Genomic DNA, 17,119 nt, shown 5'->3' with positions numbered 1-17,119 from the left:
AAACTACATTTTAAGTCATGAAACACAAGCCCAGTGATCTCTACAGAATTTCAGTAAAGCTCTGGATTTTCTCATGGGATGTGTGACTTGGTGGATGAGAAGCTGTTTTTTGCCAATGCAGTGAAACATTTTATAGGTCAGTAGACTCTGTTACTGTAAGTCTGATGTTTAGGCAGGGTGTAGGAAAGGTGCATGGTTCTCAGTATAATTCTTAATTTGAAGACATTTTACATGTACTTTTTATAAAGATAAAGAGGAGGCTAAGCATTTAAAACAGTTTTAAAGAATAAAAAATAGAGTAGATGAAGCATTCAGTGGATAGAAAATGTCAACGTTGTAGGCCATACCTCTCATGTGTCTTATCTGAAGCCCATTAACTTAACAGGAAAGCTCTAATGCACTCTGCATCTGGTTCTGGATCAGCAGATTGTAACTAGCAGTCATTTAATTTGTTCACTTTCACTAAAGTTCACTAAAAACTGAACTTTCTTGTATTCCTGTTTTTTTTTTAAGCACACTACATCTAGCACTTAAACAGCTTTAGTTTTAATGTTACTTCAGGCGTTTTTTCATCCCAAGGCTCTTAAAGAAACACCAACTATTGCTTACTACTATAGACTAGCAATATCACCCTTAAGGTAAATATACTTTGCATAAGACTTTCAAGTTTTCATCCTCAAGTAAGGAAAAAACCCACTGTCTATTTCTCTACAACACTCTTCTACAACCTCTAGCTCTAACAGAGCTTAAGATTTTTCCCTGTCTTTACTGACAGGATTGTTAGTGCCTTGAAGGCACAGTTTTTTGGTTTGTATTATGTAGAGTTTCACCGTCATTGAGAAGTTCCTAAAAAGTGTCTCCTATCACTTCCAGGTAGATACAGTTACTGAGATATAGTCTATAGACCACATTACCTGCTCTCGGGGGCTAATTGCTCCAAAAGACAGTTCTCGGAAGGGTAAGAATTAAAGTTGTGATTCATATATATAGTAAACAGAGTATAAAACAGTCACTGTATTTTCTGAGTACAGGTATAACCTGTTTAACCTATATGACTGGTTATACTTGAAATAACATAGGATATTCGACCTCCTTTATTGTTTACTGAATTCCACAGTAGTCGCTGGTGTCTGTTTACAGTGAAAATGCTATTAGCACACTTTTCCAAGAATGAGGTCAAACAACAGAATTCAGCAGAGTGAGCATATTTTTGGAATATCAATATGGAACTAGTAGTATCTGACTACTTTTAAAATACACTGTGGCATACATTTGTAGTAATTGGAAAGAGAAATTTTTAACCTTTACTATCAGTAGAAAGATTACAACTTGATTATCTACAAAACTGATCTGACAAAATGTTGTCATCAACTAGCACTACAGCGCTGTTGCTGCCAGTATCAGGCTGTTAATTTGTATTGAGTTTGCAGGACTTCAGGATGGGTGCCTCTTAGATTTGCTTTCTCTGAACTTCTCTGCACATCTCATCTGAATAGATGTGATGTTAAATCAGCTTCCTGTTGCTTTTTGCAGAGTGTCTAGATGGAGCTGACTGTCAATGGTTTTGAGTATAGACTTTGTGATATCTGGCTAATCTAGAGTCTACTGTGTTTTGATGTGTTATCACTTTCAAAAAAAAAAGTAATTTTGATTAAATTTTTGATAAGATGTGTAGCTGTCATTGTTTTAGTGTGGAAAAAATACCTTTTTTTCCCCCCTGACATGGGAGATGCAAGCTATTGCATGCAATCTTTCATTTGCAGATGTCATGCAGGAGAACTTGAGGATTTGAATATTAGCTCCACTTTTAAGTGTATAAAGTGACATTAAAAGATATTTGCGTGAGAAAACTGTTTACATTATCTTTTTTTTTTTTGTAATTTTTTGTACTTAACACAATGAGCATTTCAACTTTTCAGGCACTTTGACTTTCTAAAAAATGTAACCATCAGAGATGGAATGTATATTTTTGAGACCCATTTATTCATTTAGACCAAACACTTTTGGTATTAGTGTTGCTATTGTTATAAATGATTTACGGAATCTTTATTCTGATAAACTATCTGAATAGTTGACTTTGACTTTTTGACAGTTGATTTTGTGTCAACTGTGCAGATGCAATCAACCCCGTTGTTGTATTGAGTATAGTTGATAAAAAATAAAAATATAAGGTGGAATACATTTGAAAACTTTTCCAACTATAGCCAGGTTTAATTTTTTTAGTCTTCTAGTGCTGAGCAAAAATACCAATAAAATATTGATTATGGTACCACTTCTAAAATTCAAATATATATTAGAAGACAGTCTTATGACATATTCAAATTACCCCTAGTGGTTATATATTAATGTGAAATTATTAATATTTTATCTTCTGGTGGTTTTCAGAAATATTTGCATAAATAACAAAAGTTTCACAAGCTAAGGGAGTCAATAGTGTCAAAGCACACCTTCTAACAGTCTTGTGATGTTGTGTTCTGTAGGCTGTGGTTAGTTGCTCCTTTTTTAAGTACTGAAGCTAACATGAAACATCCTACAGCTTTTCTCTCTTCAGTGATTCTACTCCCAGAAGAAAATGAAAGGCTGCATTTCTGCAACATTTTCTGTTTGATTCTTCCCTTAAACAGCTGTATGTAAGACACACAACCTCCCTTTGTATCACCATTTTTACTCTAATTCCTATCTGAAAATGCCTTAATCATAGCCACTTCTTCAGTGGCTTTGTGTTTAACAGTAAAGAAAAGAAAGTATGAGCTAAAAATGTCTATTCTTCATGTTGTTTCTAGTAACAGGCTGATTCAGATCAAGACTTTCATTCATGCTACTTTGTCAGTAGTTCATGGGCACAGTCTACTTTCACTCTCAAGGTTTTTCTGAAGCTATGTTCTCTATCCCTAGCATAGTCTTTGTACTTATTTCTGCTGTCACAAAGATGCCTTTATATTACTTTCCTGTGCTTATTGTTCTTATTTGAGACTAGAAGGATTCAGCTATGTCTTGAGCAGTTTTACAATACCTTGTCTCCTTTTAGAGTGAAAAGGAATAGTTACAGTCCATTTTAAAAAACATTTTTTATGACTATTCATTTAAAACCTGGGTTTTGTGATCTAAGGGGTTTTTTCTGGGAAACTCTCTTGAAACTCTAGACAGTTTTGCTTCAAAGCCATTACTGACTTAATTTTTCCTCTGTGTCAGTCTTGTGAAAAAGGAAGGAACACCTTTGTCCCTTTATGATGTTTTTCTAATTTTCCTCTTAATAGGTGATTCCATGTACTATTGTAGTCAGTGAGCAGTTGATTATGCATTTGTAGGTTGCTCCTTGGGAAAGTCCAGTCTTCCTCAATAAGACCTATGTTGTATTTTTATGTAGGAAAATGCTATTGATTGCAGGATATATTAACAGTTGTGCAGTTTATGAGCCTCTTTTGCCTTGTCACATGATTTGATCACAAATCTTGTTTAAGTATAGGACTTTAGATATAATATTTTATGGTTGGTAATAAGAGTTTACACTTATCTGTAACTTATTTGTGCAAAGTACACTTCCACTTTGCATGCATTTCTTCATGAACGACATAGACTTTCGAGTATGTATTTACATACTTGCTTGGTGTTAAGATCAATTTGGAGTGTGCCTTTCCCCATACTGGCTAAGGAGTGGTAAAGTTTGACTCTAAGTATGTATTTTCAAATTTTAACTCCCAGAGAATGCATTAGTATATTGAAATAATTGTTGATGCCTCTGTTAGCATGCATCATACTTATTCATCTTTTATTTTTTTAATAATGGTAAATACCTATTTCCTATCCTTAGCAGTGATACTTCAACAGTAATGTTGTTTTCTGTAGCAGGTTATCTTGCTCCAGTATATTAGCCATACAATTCCTGACATCTCACTTCTGGTAAGATGTCTGCATTTCTGCAGATTAGAGAGAATAATTCATTACCAGGACAGTCCTAAAAACAACTCTTTTTTTTTTTTTTTTAATGGGAAGAAAAGAAATCTCCCATTAGAATATGGATGCTGAAAAATTCTAATTTTTCTCATAACAAAATCCCCAACTTTGAAGAAACGCTGCCTCCAGCCCCCAGCTTCCAACACCCTTAGATTAATTCTTGGTATCTTTCTGCTTAAAGTGACAAGGAAATTTAGATAAACTGTACTTTTCACATTTTAAAAAATACATTGCAAGGTGTCAAAATTTAAAAGTGAAAGTGTTACTTCCAGAGCAAAACTGTTAAGTGTTGAAAAGAGAAACAGAGAAAGCAAAAACCCCAAAATAGCTAAAGAGGGATCTTTTCAAGTTCATGAAATATAGTATATGACATGGTTTATTGCAACAGAAGAGGACAGATACACAAAATCCAGATAGTTTATTTCTTTCTAAGAGTGTTACTTTACTATTTCCTAATGATGTTGCAGTCAAATGTTGGAGAAAAATAATTGATTCTTTCTCTCTATGTTGCTTTCTCTTTGGACCATTTTTTTGCCAGCATAAAATATGCAAATTATTTCCACAAGTTTAACCTGAAAAATGTTTTTAAAGGACACTTATAAATTTTCCTCTCATTTCACTTTTATCTTTATAAAATCAATTTACATTTTTTAGTTTCAAATAAAGGAAATATTTATACACAGTCCATTACCAAACTTTTGGAATGAGTGATTTTTAACGACCTTCTCTGGCACAACAAAAAGGAAGTTTGTTTCTTCTGTCCTGAGCAACTGCAAGGGGTTGGTTGCAGTTCTAAAGAGGTCTTCAGTTTTGTCTTTTAGTGACTAAATTTAGACATTTGGATTTGTGTTAAAACCTTCTTTGTTAGATTCAGCCAGATGGCAAATGACAATGAAGTGTTAACAATCCTCTCCTTTTGCCTCTTCTGTCTCCTTTTTATTGCAGAATGTCTATTCATTTCAGTGTAAAATGGTACTATTTGCATGCAAGCTCACTCAAGGGTGGTGCTTATCCTGGAGCTGGATGTTTCTCCATATGGGTTAGGAGAAAGGTGTCATGTAAAAGCCCATCACCTTGGCGGTGGGGTTGAGCAGTAGCTGTTTTTTTGTAGTTTTCCTGTTATTAATGACTGCACATATATCTTGGTGATTTTATTGAACCACATATCTCTGTGTGGAGCTGGGTCACTACTCCCATGCACTGTCACTGGAAGGAAGAGCTAAATTAGGATTTGAGGCTTCTATGTTCAGAGCCTGGCTATTTAAAGAACTCTTTGGAGAATGAGTGCTATATGTAGGCATAGCTAGATCCTTAATGTCCTGAGGGAATGAATGGGAATGTTTATAGTTGCAAAATTATTCAGAATAATCAGAATTTAAATGTCCTCAAGGAATGTTTGGGAGAGAATCTTAAATATAAGCCAGGCATAGGAGGAATTCTCATGACAAGTGGTTTCTGCTTTAAAAATATAAATTAGTTCACACTGGGAAAAATTAATTTGTTGCACATATACACCGAATTCTGTATTAAGTAATCAGGAAAAATGTGTTAGAATTATTACAATGAAACCCTCTACCTCTGAAAACTGTACACAAAGTGTTGGACTAAGAACTAACCCAAAAATTAATTTATAATAAAAAATATCTAATCCCTTTTGATCACTTGGTCTTAAAAACTGTTAGTTGTTGGTTTTTACCCCTCAGGTCACACATTACTCTACATTAGGGAAACAAACAGAAGGAGCACAAAGCTTATGTTCCCCCACTGGCTGTGTCATCACTGAGATTGCAGTAGCATGGTGCTTGTTTGCCCCTCACATGACCTGTAAGGGTTGGTACAGGCTTTGTGGGGAGAGCATGTGGGGGGGATTCACCAGCCCAAGGGCACAGATTGCTGCTGTGCCACGGCTGCAAGGCTTGATGAGAGGGTCAGAGGGGTTGATGGGTGACTCCTCAGAGGTGGTTGAACAACTGGAAGACAAAACAACTAAAATGATATCAGCCTTCAATGGCTTAGGAATTCAAATTTTAAAAAATACAGATGTAGGAAAATACATATGAGAGAAAACGAGTGAATCAAAACTGAGATTCTAGTTCAGCTTTTTAGTGGAGGGACTGTCTTGGGGAAAGTCAGCTCTAAGTCTTAAATTTGTACCATCAGAAAATTTTGAATCCAGTCTTCTGGTTCTTCTGCACTGAAGGATGCTGACAATCTCTATATGACTTTGGTCCATCCAAAGTACAGGATTACTTAAATAAGATACCAGATTAATATATGTAAGATGCCAGTACATTTAACTCAAAGATGGCCCTCAAATTAGAGATGGAAACCAGAAATACAGGATTTCTAGAATATAATAGCTTTTGTATTTATTACTGCACTTCATCTGTGAAATGGGCCCAGCTGGAAACTTAACTGAGAAATGTTTCATATTTGAGTCCTGCAAGGGAAATACAGGTTGGAAATGCAGTATTTCATGCAGACACATTTCTTTGGTTCTTATTTTTGTTTGATTTTGCACATTATGAATTAAATTTTTAATAAATTTAACATGAATACACAGCTGTTATGTCTAGTGTAACATTACTACAGTGAACAGCCAATGATAACTTGTCTTAGGAACAAGGGATGTCAAGAGCCATTTTATAACCATCCTGTGTATAGAAAAGAACACTAATTTCCATTGGTGCAAGATATTGCCTCCCTGTGGATTGTATATGCATCTTTGCATGCTGTGACTTCTGATTATTAAAATTTGAGATGTTTGGAACATTTAGGTAAAAAAAAAAGTTTTATTTTAATATCTTTTGCTGAGGTAAAGCTTCTGTAATGCTATTATGGTCCAAGCTGACAAATATGAACAATCAATCAATGTGTCCTTTGAGGACAAAAATAGAAAAATACAAAAATATAAGGGGACTACTTTTTTATTATTCACAAGAACACTTCACACATACATGAATATAATGTTAAGAGGGACACACCTCAATAATTGTTTTCTCCTCTATTTTTTCAGGAAGGGTTAAAATAAAAATTAATATAACTAGTAGTTCAGGAGTATTTTTTTCAAAGCTAGAAGTATTGTTTTCTGTGTTTTTATGCTGTAGCATAATGATTGTCTTCACCATTTCCATTTTTCGCATGGCAAAATTATTTATGCTTTTGAGAATGCTCCTGCTTGTGCAATAAATGGTGTATCTGTGAAGACTGTGTAGTTATATGTTGAAAACCTTTTAAATTGGTATAATTTTTGATCAAGTTTTGAATTTGGTTATTATGCAGATCCACTCTGTAGTGAATGAGAGGGATTGCCATTTGGTTATGTATGTATAAGGGACTGTCTTGGTTTGGACCTTAATGAAAAGGGAAAGCCTGCAGGGCTAATTTGGTGTATACATTTGGAATAAAACTTTGCACTGCAGTCATCAGCATAGTGTCTTATTCCTATTTTCCATGCATAGGTTCCTATTTTTCATATTACTGGTACATTATGCCACCTAGACCCTGTAAGATCTCATAACTGGGACAGCTCCTTTTTTCCTGTTTTCTGTTTTTTCACGTGTGCTCAACCTTTCAGGTTGGGCTAAAAGTACTAAAACCCCTTATAGCCTACACCTCACTATATGTCCTTGTTTCAACTCTGCTAAACTTCACTGGGATTTCTTATCCTTTTCCACTCCCAAAGGTACTCAATTTAATTGGAGTAATTTCCTGTACTTAAGCAAGCTTTCAAACAGAAAGAGTCTCTCATACTCAGAGAAGCACTACATCTCCATAGATTCATGGCTATATTATGTTGTCTTGTCCTTTCCAAAACTTCCGGGTTTTAGTGTGACTAATTCTTTCTCTTGAATAAAAAACAGAAAAGAAAATTCAATTTAATATTCACTTCAGTTCATATGGAAATGAACCTATTCATCCTTTCTATAACTGAAAGGTAGAAGACTGATTTCAAGAAAAGCAGTAGATGCCTTCAGAAAAAGAAACCTTCTGTCATGGTTGACACAATATGTTGGGATTTTTTTTCCAAGAAAGTCTTTTGTAATGAACATATTAAGAATGTGTATATTTAGCTATTTGAAAAATGTTTTTTAGAAAATATTGGTCAGAATTGTAGAAATGGCAGGGTGCCTTGGATAGGACAAGTGCAGAGAACCAGCAGCATGAACGTCCATCTACCTTTAGATTTTTCTCCTCCCACTCATCCTTATGATCCGTGATGGGCGGAAAAAAGGATCATCTTTCCTTCTTTGAGCATTTACTTTTTCATGAACAGCCCGCCACACAGCTGAGGTTTTTTTGAAGATCAACCTTCATTTTTTAATGCAAAACCCACTATATTTCACAAATTTTACCATATAATAGAACAGGAAAGACATTAGAGAGATATGTCAAAGTCACCTGTGTTCCTATCCAAAGCCTCTGTGTCTTGGCAGATAGATTGTGTACCTCTCTCTTTTGGCATAAGGCACAAGGATATTTTAAATTATAGGAGGCCTTTCTATGTAGCTCTCATGTAGTTTTCAAATAGCATTTTCTCAACCCTTGGATCTGTCACCTTCCATTGATTTTTGTAGATGGATATCCAGCTTCAGTGAACACCAGAAAAATAATTAATTTCACCCACTGTAGATGTTGCTTGTTTTCCCACTAATAGTCTTTGTATCAATTCATAAAGCACAAGTTGTGAATCCCTTGAACAATTACTGTCAGTCCTTGCTCTACTACCAGCATTTGCACAGAAGCAGCCAGTGATTAAGATAACCTGTTACAGACTAAGGCTGGCTTATGGAGTCCCATTTCCCTTTTCTCACAAAAGTAGTACATTTGAGATCTTCTGGTTATGAATTTCTTTTTCAAATGGGTATTTGACTTGTGGATTTGCTAAAAAACTTAACTAAAAAGATCTGAGTTTTAATATTTTTCTGAAATAATGGTGGCTTTCAATGATAATTAATAAAACAATTTCTAAAATTGTAACGTATTTCTTCATAGTTTGTTATGTAACATGGCTAGAAAGACTCAGATATACTCTAGATTAATTACTAACAAACGTGTACAATTAAAAGATGCAAAGAAGCAGCAAATACTTATCTATCAATTTCTGTTATTTTCCTGTATAAACCAGGAATATTTCCTATTTAATTATGCAACTCTCTTAACATCACCACCTGTCTATGCTATGATGTGATATTAACAGATTAATTTTAATTAAATTATGTATAATAAACACAGATAAAACCTTTCAAAGTGTATCTTATCTGCACCTAATTACCTATTTAAGATCTATTTTAATTCTCTGAATGCAGCCAATATAAACTGTACCCTCTAAGAATGATCAGGAAAGCATTTATTATGTATGTTTATAAGACAATATTCTTTAATTTAAAGGATTGATATTTCCTACAAAAAAACTTTGTTGTCTGGAGAAGCTGATAAGGAAAAATTTGAATTCTGATCAGATGCCTGAGGCAAGGACTAGCAGAAAATACTCTTTTTCTAGGGAAATAGTGGGAAAGAAAAATGTAATTATAGCTTCATCAGTTGATGAGTGCATGTGTTGATTTCACTGCAAACGATGTTTTTTTTTTTTCCTTTCTAGTTTAGATAGATGTATGTTTGAGAATCACATTTAGAGTTTAAACTTTGGTGGTGTACAAGTAATAATATTTTATTGTACCTTAAAAGAAGGAGAAAATTATATAAAGATAATTAAAATAGGAACAGCACAAAATAAAAGATTGTGGTGTGAGTGCAAGAAAATACTTGCGATTTGTGAAGAAGTCTGACTGTAGCACTTGGCTAGCAGCTGGATGATCTCTTTTTCTATTTGTGACTGAATAAATTCCATTTGGGAATCACTAAACCATAATATTCATTAAATAGTCAAAAATCCTATCTGGTGCATTATGACCTCTGAAAAAATAATCAAATACAATGAATCTCTGTTTTATTTTGAAATATCTAGTAGCATAGAAAATGGAGTTCTTTGAGGTGAAGAAGTAAGTACTTGTACGTGTACATCACACAAGTGGTATTTTTTACCCCAGAAGGTAAATGTAATTTGGTTTTAGTAATACCCAGAACTTGTCTCTTAGCTGGTTGAAAATAGGAAGATTTTATTATGATCATGGGCTGCTGAGCTTCAATGCAGTTGTTTGAGTTTTAACAGCTAGTCATATCTACTTGTGTGTTGTGCAATTCTAAGATCTCCAGTGGGAGTTTATGACATTTTTTTGTTACTTCTTTACAGGTTGTTTGTTGGTTTACCGGCATTTTACCCATTGTACATTTCAGAGAAAAACACAGTTCAATATATTTCTGTGAAATCAAAGAGCAAACAAGCTTGAGAAATAGTGTGATTGAATACTGTAAAAGAAATTTGAAAAGGTAATACTTTGTTATGGCAAGTAAATCTCAAAATGCAAAGAAGGCACTGAAAGCTGGGCTTATAAGCCCTGCACAACTTTAAACTGCATGTATGTGTTATAAAAAATAGTGAAAGTTGGAAACCTCAGCAAAATGCCCTTTTTTTTTTTCCTTCCAAATTAACAGTCCATAGTTGTATTCAAAGCAATCTTGTATCATTTTGGTTAGCAATGCACATTTCAAGCTTTTTATTCCCATTAGTTCTGCAGAGCCAATAAGGCAAAATGGGGACAAGTCTGAGTGGACATCACCATCACTGAGAAAATCACTGACTCATGTCTGATTGTCAAGGTCTTTACATTAGTAACAAAACATTCTATCAACAATAAAGTCATAAATCTACAGTGGTGGAAAGCTGATACAATATGAAGAGACTGAATTTACCAGGCTAAATTCTGTATTTGCTTGCATACTTGCTGTCCAAAACTGTCCCTCTAAGGTGGGGAAGGAGCAGAATTACTTTTGACTAATGTGTGGCCTGACACTCAGTTTTCACCTGTATCCCAGAATGGAGCAGATCCTTGGAGACCCACAACTGAATTTCTTCTATCTTAAATGTACTGAAAGGCCTTCACTTAAAAAAAAATTTATATGATTCTTTCAGGACAGTATCACCTATTGCATATATCCCTTTGGAAAAGTAGTACTTGATAGAGCCCTGATATGCTTGTAAGTCTGACAAGGATAAGGGAAAAACATCACCATTGTCTTGAACTTAATGCAACCTCAGACTTCCTAATTGTATGCATTCTAGCAGAGATTGTATAGGGATTGCTCTCAAACAATCTATTTCTTAAATCAAATTTTACATCAAATATGTAGATATGCACTTACACACATATATTGCAAATATATTTTTTGGAATAAGGAAAGCCCAGAATTATCCAGAAAGTCACTGATACAAGACTGTCAAAACAAGCAACATTAAAATGGAATTGTGTGCAGAAGAGAGAGGGGAAAGCTACAATTCTTAACTCATTTAAACTAAACTGGCAAGAATGGTAATCTGCTGTTTTGAAGACACTTTCAACTGAAGGGCTCCCAAACCCTTTTACATATAAGCTAAATGACAGAACAGTGCAAGCTTGGCTTCATTTTCTGGCTGAGGAATTCATCAGAAATCTTAGCCAGGCTTTACAAAGCCATGAGGATGCATTTTGTTTTACTTACTCCATTGACAGCGTAAGAGGCTTATGAGCTTATTCACTAGTGCACTTCCTTTTCGTAGGGAACAGTAGAGCTCTTTTCTGTGTAGGGCAATTAATGCAACCAGAACCTCTTATTATTCAGTAAAAAAACCCAGAAGATAATTCACGTGAGCCTGTGCACCTGCAAAATTAACCAATTGTTAAAAAAAAAATAAATAAAAAATGCATGGTTAGAGTAGATGACACTACAAGTACCAGAGGAGGTGGAAGTGACAAAAGAGAAGAGATAACTAAATTTTTAAAGTGGTCACTATCTACTACAGACGGAAACAAAAGAAAAGCCCACAAAGAGCACAGAGAATCAGTGAAAGGACATAAGAAGACAGAGTCGGTGTTGTAACTACAAAAATTTTTTGTGTCTTTTTTTTTTTTAATTCTATGGGCAAAAGTTCTCATTGCAGTTGATCTGAAAGGGAAAATACAAAGAATATATTCAACTTTTATTAAAAGGAGTTCAATCTAATTTATAAAGCTCAGAATTTGGGAAATGTGTATCATTTCAAACAAAGTCCGATAAAATTTTTTAATGAGAATAGATGTGAAATTTGTACCAGGAGACAGGTTTGTTAATATAGTCCTGGTTAATGAATGTATTTCTTCTACTGCAAGCCACCAGTTTCTTGAGTTTGTGATTAATTTTTTGGGGTCAGATGAGAATGGTTAATGCAACCACTTGCTTTGTGAAGCTTTTTGGGAGCAGGAAGATAAATGTATATTCCAGTCTGTAGGAAATGAAATTCTGTTGGACTGCCTCCTGTTTTGTGTGAAAGAGTGGTAATTTAATAATAATGTTGTTTTCACATTTTCACAGACTGAGATGAACATCTGGTTTGCGTGGAGGGGAGAAGTTTGGCTGGTGTACTCCAGTGACTCAGCTCATCCTCTGCCACAAGAGGGGAAACAGAGGAAAAACTGCATCTTAGCTCCTTTATTTCCTGACTTTTAATGATGTGATACACTGCTCTACCCTTCACAGGACTGGGGGAGGTCTGTCATACCAGACCAGAGCAAAGCAACTACATTCAAATTACACTTGCGTGCCAGGGGTGTGTGTGTGAGCGCACACGTAGGGGCACGAAAAAGCCACCAGAGAGGTCTCTTGCTCTGCCACCTGATTCTGACTCTAGTATTGCAAAGTGTCACCTCCCTGCTGCTTATCAGAGTCTCCACAGCCCAGCCAGCCAAAATAGTGTCAGTGTGCTACAGCTGAAATACCCTGTGAAACAGGTATTTACAGGTCAGCAGTCAGGGTGAAGAAGCTGTTTAACAATTGCCACAAAACCTTCCTGCAAGGCTGTGTGTGAGGTGCCACCAAGCCTCAGGAAAGCTGAGCACTTTAAATGACCTTGGCTGGTTTCAAACGATTTATGCACTGACCATCAAGCTTACGACACTCCGAGTTATTCATTGAGTTATCATACCCTAGATTCTTATTTTGAAAAGGTTTCAAAAATCATCAGAGTCTAAATTTTCAGAAGTTATCAACAACTTTGTTTCCACTGGATTTAAGTCAATTTTTTTGATTGTTTGCTTAAAAATGCAGGATCCATGGTTAAATAATTCACAAATTCAAGTTGAATTTAAAACCAAATAATCCTACCCGTGGAAGAGAAAACTTGGAATAAGCAAAATATTCATTATTAAAATCCTTGAAATTCAATATAAATTTTGAAAGGAATTCTTTTAACATAGAAAATAACAGAAATCATATACAGATTAAAAATAAACTGTAATACGGAAGCAGGTTTCTTTTTCAATAGAATTCTGTTCTGACTTTGACAAGAAATAATTTGAAAAGTTAATCTGAGGTCAATTAAAACTAAATTCCTTCAGATATTCTTTCAGTAAGAAACCTGAAAGACAAAAAGTTATTCAGTATACTTTACTCCTAAATCCTAGTGACCTTTTATTGGTTTCAGTTAGGAAATCACTTATGTATTTCTGAACTTTTTTGCAGTTAACCATTTGACTGAAGTATATAGGTGTACTGGTAATTATTAGAACATTTTAAGCCTTTACTATGCTTAGAAATACTTGATTATTTTCCTGTGGTTGTCATCTACTACCTAGTAAGTCACCATGTAATTAATCAACAAATTAAGGACTAAATTTGTAGGTTAACACTCTGCAAAAATATTTCATTTCATTCAAAATTCTTAAAATTGTTTTTATTTTTAAATCTGCTGCAAGGCTGATCCCATATCTGAGTAGCACTTTGTACTTTAGGTTCAGGCTCCCTCAGATTCTTTTTGCTTTCACCATTTGTTTTGAAAGAAAAGTTCTTTATGGTGTAATTTTTTATATTTGGTTTATATATCCAAGATCACAGTTGGAACAAGTCCCAAAAAGTGAAGAGTTGTTTTGCTGGCGAACAGTGATGGAACACAATAAGCAATATACCAATTTGAGTAAAGTGAAATTTAAATTTTTTTAAAAAAGCTCTATTACATTTCTGGCCCATTGTTCTCTAAAGTGAAGAAAATCAATGAATAAATACTAATGAAACACTGCTAGCAGGTAGTTTTCTTGTGTTTTCTTTTTGTATTGCAGTGAATTTCCTTGAGTGGCTCAGCTGCCCATGGGAGAAAAGGAGAATAGAAACACAAGTAAGCAATAGTAGAATATTACCATAATAGTTGAGCTTGAAAAGCATGTGGGTTTAGTAGAGTGATTTGACATAATTGATGTGGATTAATACACGCTGGTGTATAATGTTTTTATTACTTTGTGACCACCAATGGCATTAGTGTGGTCAATGTAAACATACATAAAGTACAGGAGCATAAAAGGAAGAAGAGAGTTCTGGGAGTGACCGTCATGGGCAGCAATCCCATGCTGGAAGTAGTCCATGTATAAAATCATCATTAGACAGATGGTCTGTGCTGGTCTACAGCTGGAAGAAGCCCTTAATAATAGGACAGGGCATGAGGACTAAGTAGAGGGGAGGGAAGGGAACAAAGCAGTTTAAAACAGGAAAACAGGAAGTGCAGCACTGTTTTTTCCATGGGAAAGACCAAAAAATCTCACATGCTTTTAGAAACTATGTTGCATTATATACTGTCTAGAATTTTTGCAGATATTTGGCATTCAAATAAACAATGTGATAGGTATGAATAATTAGGCTCGAGGCAAGGTTACCAATAAGTCTCCAAGATCCCATTAATCACTTTTACATTTGGATAGTAATTTTTATTATACTTCAGGCATCATACCAATTCCAAAAAGATGAGTGCAATAAAATAGCCTTCAACTTGGTATCAGCTTAAGATGTCTGCCCGTGGCAGATTGATGAAATGAGGAGTGTTAAGAGCAGAGGACAGAGGACTAGATGTGAAGAAAGGGGAGTTGTCCTTCCTTAATGAGAAGGACTTCAGGATTTTAGCTGAACTGTTCTAATTCATAGCATCTCAGGAAGGATGTATTTGTCAGACTTCAGGTGATTTAAGAGAGGTAGGCTTAGAAAAAGGACACATATATATCAGAAGAATTGCTATCCCCAACACATAAATAAACCTTTAGAAAAAATAAGATTTCTTTTACACAGAAAAACAGGTCTTTTCCTGTTAAGAAAGTAGCTCATGGGGAGGAACTCTCTGTTTTATAGCTTTTTTCAACCCAACAGACTAACAGCAGCTAATACAATCAGGTAGCATGTGGGGAGACAGAATCAGTATATGCATCTTTTCTTTGCAAGATTACAACTAATTATGGCCACAGAAAAATTATCAGTTTCTGAATACTGTCATTTAGAAGGGAATCTATAATTAAATACTAACGTTGGAGGTTTTGTGCTGATGAATTCTCCAGTCTGAATACTGACTTTTCTTTCCCCTGGAAAGTCCTTTTCTAAATAGAAGCATGGATGAATGCCTTTATTTCTAAACCACTGAGCAAATTTTTACCATGAAAATTTAAGGCATAGCAATTAGAGTGAACAAACTTGAGGAGCAATTTGCTAACAAATAATTTTCTGTCACTGAAATCTGGAAATATGAGTATCTGAATAACAGTAGAGAAAGGAGATGATCTAAATCATACATACGTTTGGTTGTGCTCAAGAACTTCATGAATTCAGAGCAGCTATTTTATCATGTGGGAGAAGAGAAAATGTTTAATTTAGGTTTAGCCAGGTCTCAAAATGCCTGATAGAATAGTGATTTTTGTCTTTTGTAAGATGTATGTTTAGACCTAGATTTTACCTTTAAGTAAGAAGAAATCTCTGCTAAAGTAGATACTCTTGGGAAACAGCGATAGGATGGTAGCGTGGGAAAACGTTCACTTTTGCTTCCTATTTCTTTCCTAGTAAGTTTGCAGATATTGCTGTTTTCCTTATTAAGTAGTACAGAAAAGTTCCCATTTCCCACAGTAACAGTCCAATATTACCTTTTCCCTTCAAAATTTGATCAGTGCTGAGACCTATATCAGCCCTATATGCTGTTTCGATTCACCATCTCAAGCTTCCTATAAGCTTTTTTTTTCCTCTACTTTGTCATTTGTAATACTAAAAGGTTTACCTTTTAGAAGTAAAAAAACTACATAAAGAATAAATTCAAGTATAACATACATATTGTTGGATATGGAAATAACGGGGTTTTAGCTCAACTAAGGACTGCAAATGGCAGCATTCAAAATCCTGTTGCATACTCCTGTGGCCCTGAGCACAGTTGGACAAGAAATTCAAAATTATTGAGTGCTGGCTTCATTTGTGTGTTAAGAGCTGTCCAGCACGACACACAGTCTCCAAAACAATGTCTAAGTAGATAGAGGTAGTTACGGCACCATCAATAGGGATTTAAAGACAAAGAAATTGGAGATGGGAGTCTGAAAGCTCTTTTATTTATTACAATGCTTCTGCACACTTAATGCTTTGAAAAGGATTTTATTACTATCTAAAAGAAGTTACACAATAAATCTTTAATTAGCTTCTGTCCTGCTTGAATATAAGTATCTTCTCCACTGGGCAAGAGTTCAACAAGACAGAGTAAGAGAGCTTTGAAGATGTGATGATAGTTTGGAGCAGCCTATTTTGAAGTCTGCACTTCCAGGACACAAATTTACAGTTCATAAATTTTCCTTAAGAACCCTGATTAGCATTTTGTGAGAATGCTTAGGATTTTTCCTCCCATCCTTTATGCTACATCACATTTTCCTGAATTCAGTGTAGCACTTTATGCCCTAACTTCCTTCATTTAAGCTTGCAAGCCAAAGTTAAGCAAGTTTTTTTTAAAAAGCAGTTGCCTTTCTCTATGTGAAGCAGAACAGTGCTATTGTAATGATCAGGTGGAGGTGTTTTCAAGTAACTTTGTGTCAGAAATCATCAGCTAGTCAGCACTAGTAGGGACTTTAGCTTTGGTTAATTATCTTCCAAAAGAAAGTAGGAGAAAAAAACCCAGAGGTCATTCTAATGGACAGGAAAAATACAGGCAGAAAGTACTACTTCGAAAAAATGTGTCAGGAAAAAAACTAATCTCACTTTGTCAGCTCTTCAGCTCTTTGCCTTACTTACCTTTAAAATATTGCTGTCAGAT

The sequence above is a fragment of the Corapipo altera genome, unplaced genomic scaffold (assembly GCF_003945725.1).
Source record: "Corapipo altera isolate COAL_440 unplaced genomic scaffold, ASM394572v1 48, whole genome shotgun sequence".
Classification (NCBI taxonomy): Eukaryota; Metazoa; Chordata; class Aves; order Passeriformes; family Pipridae; genus Corapipo; species Corapipo altera.
This window is presented reverse-complemented; position numbering follows the sequence as displayed.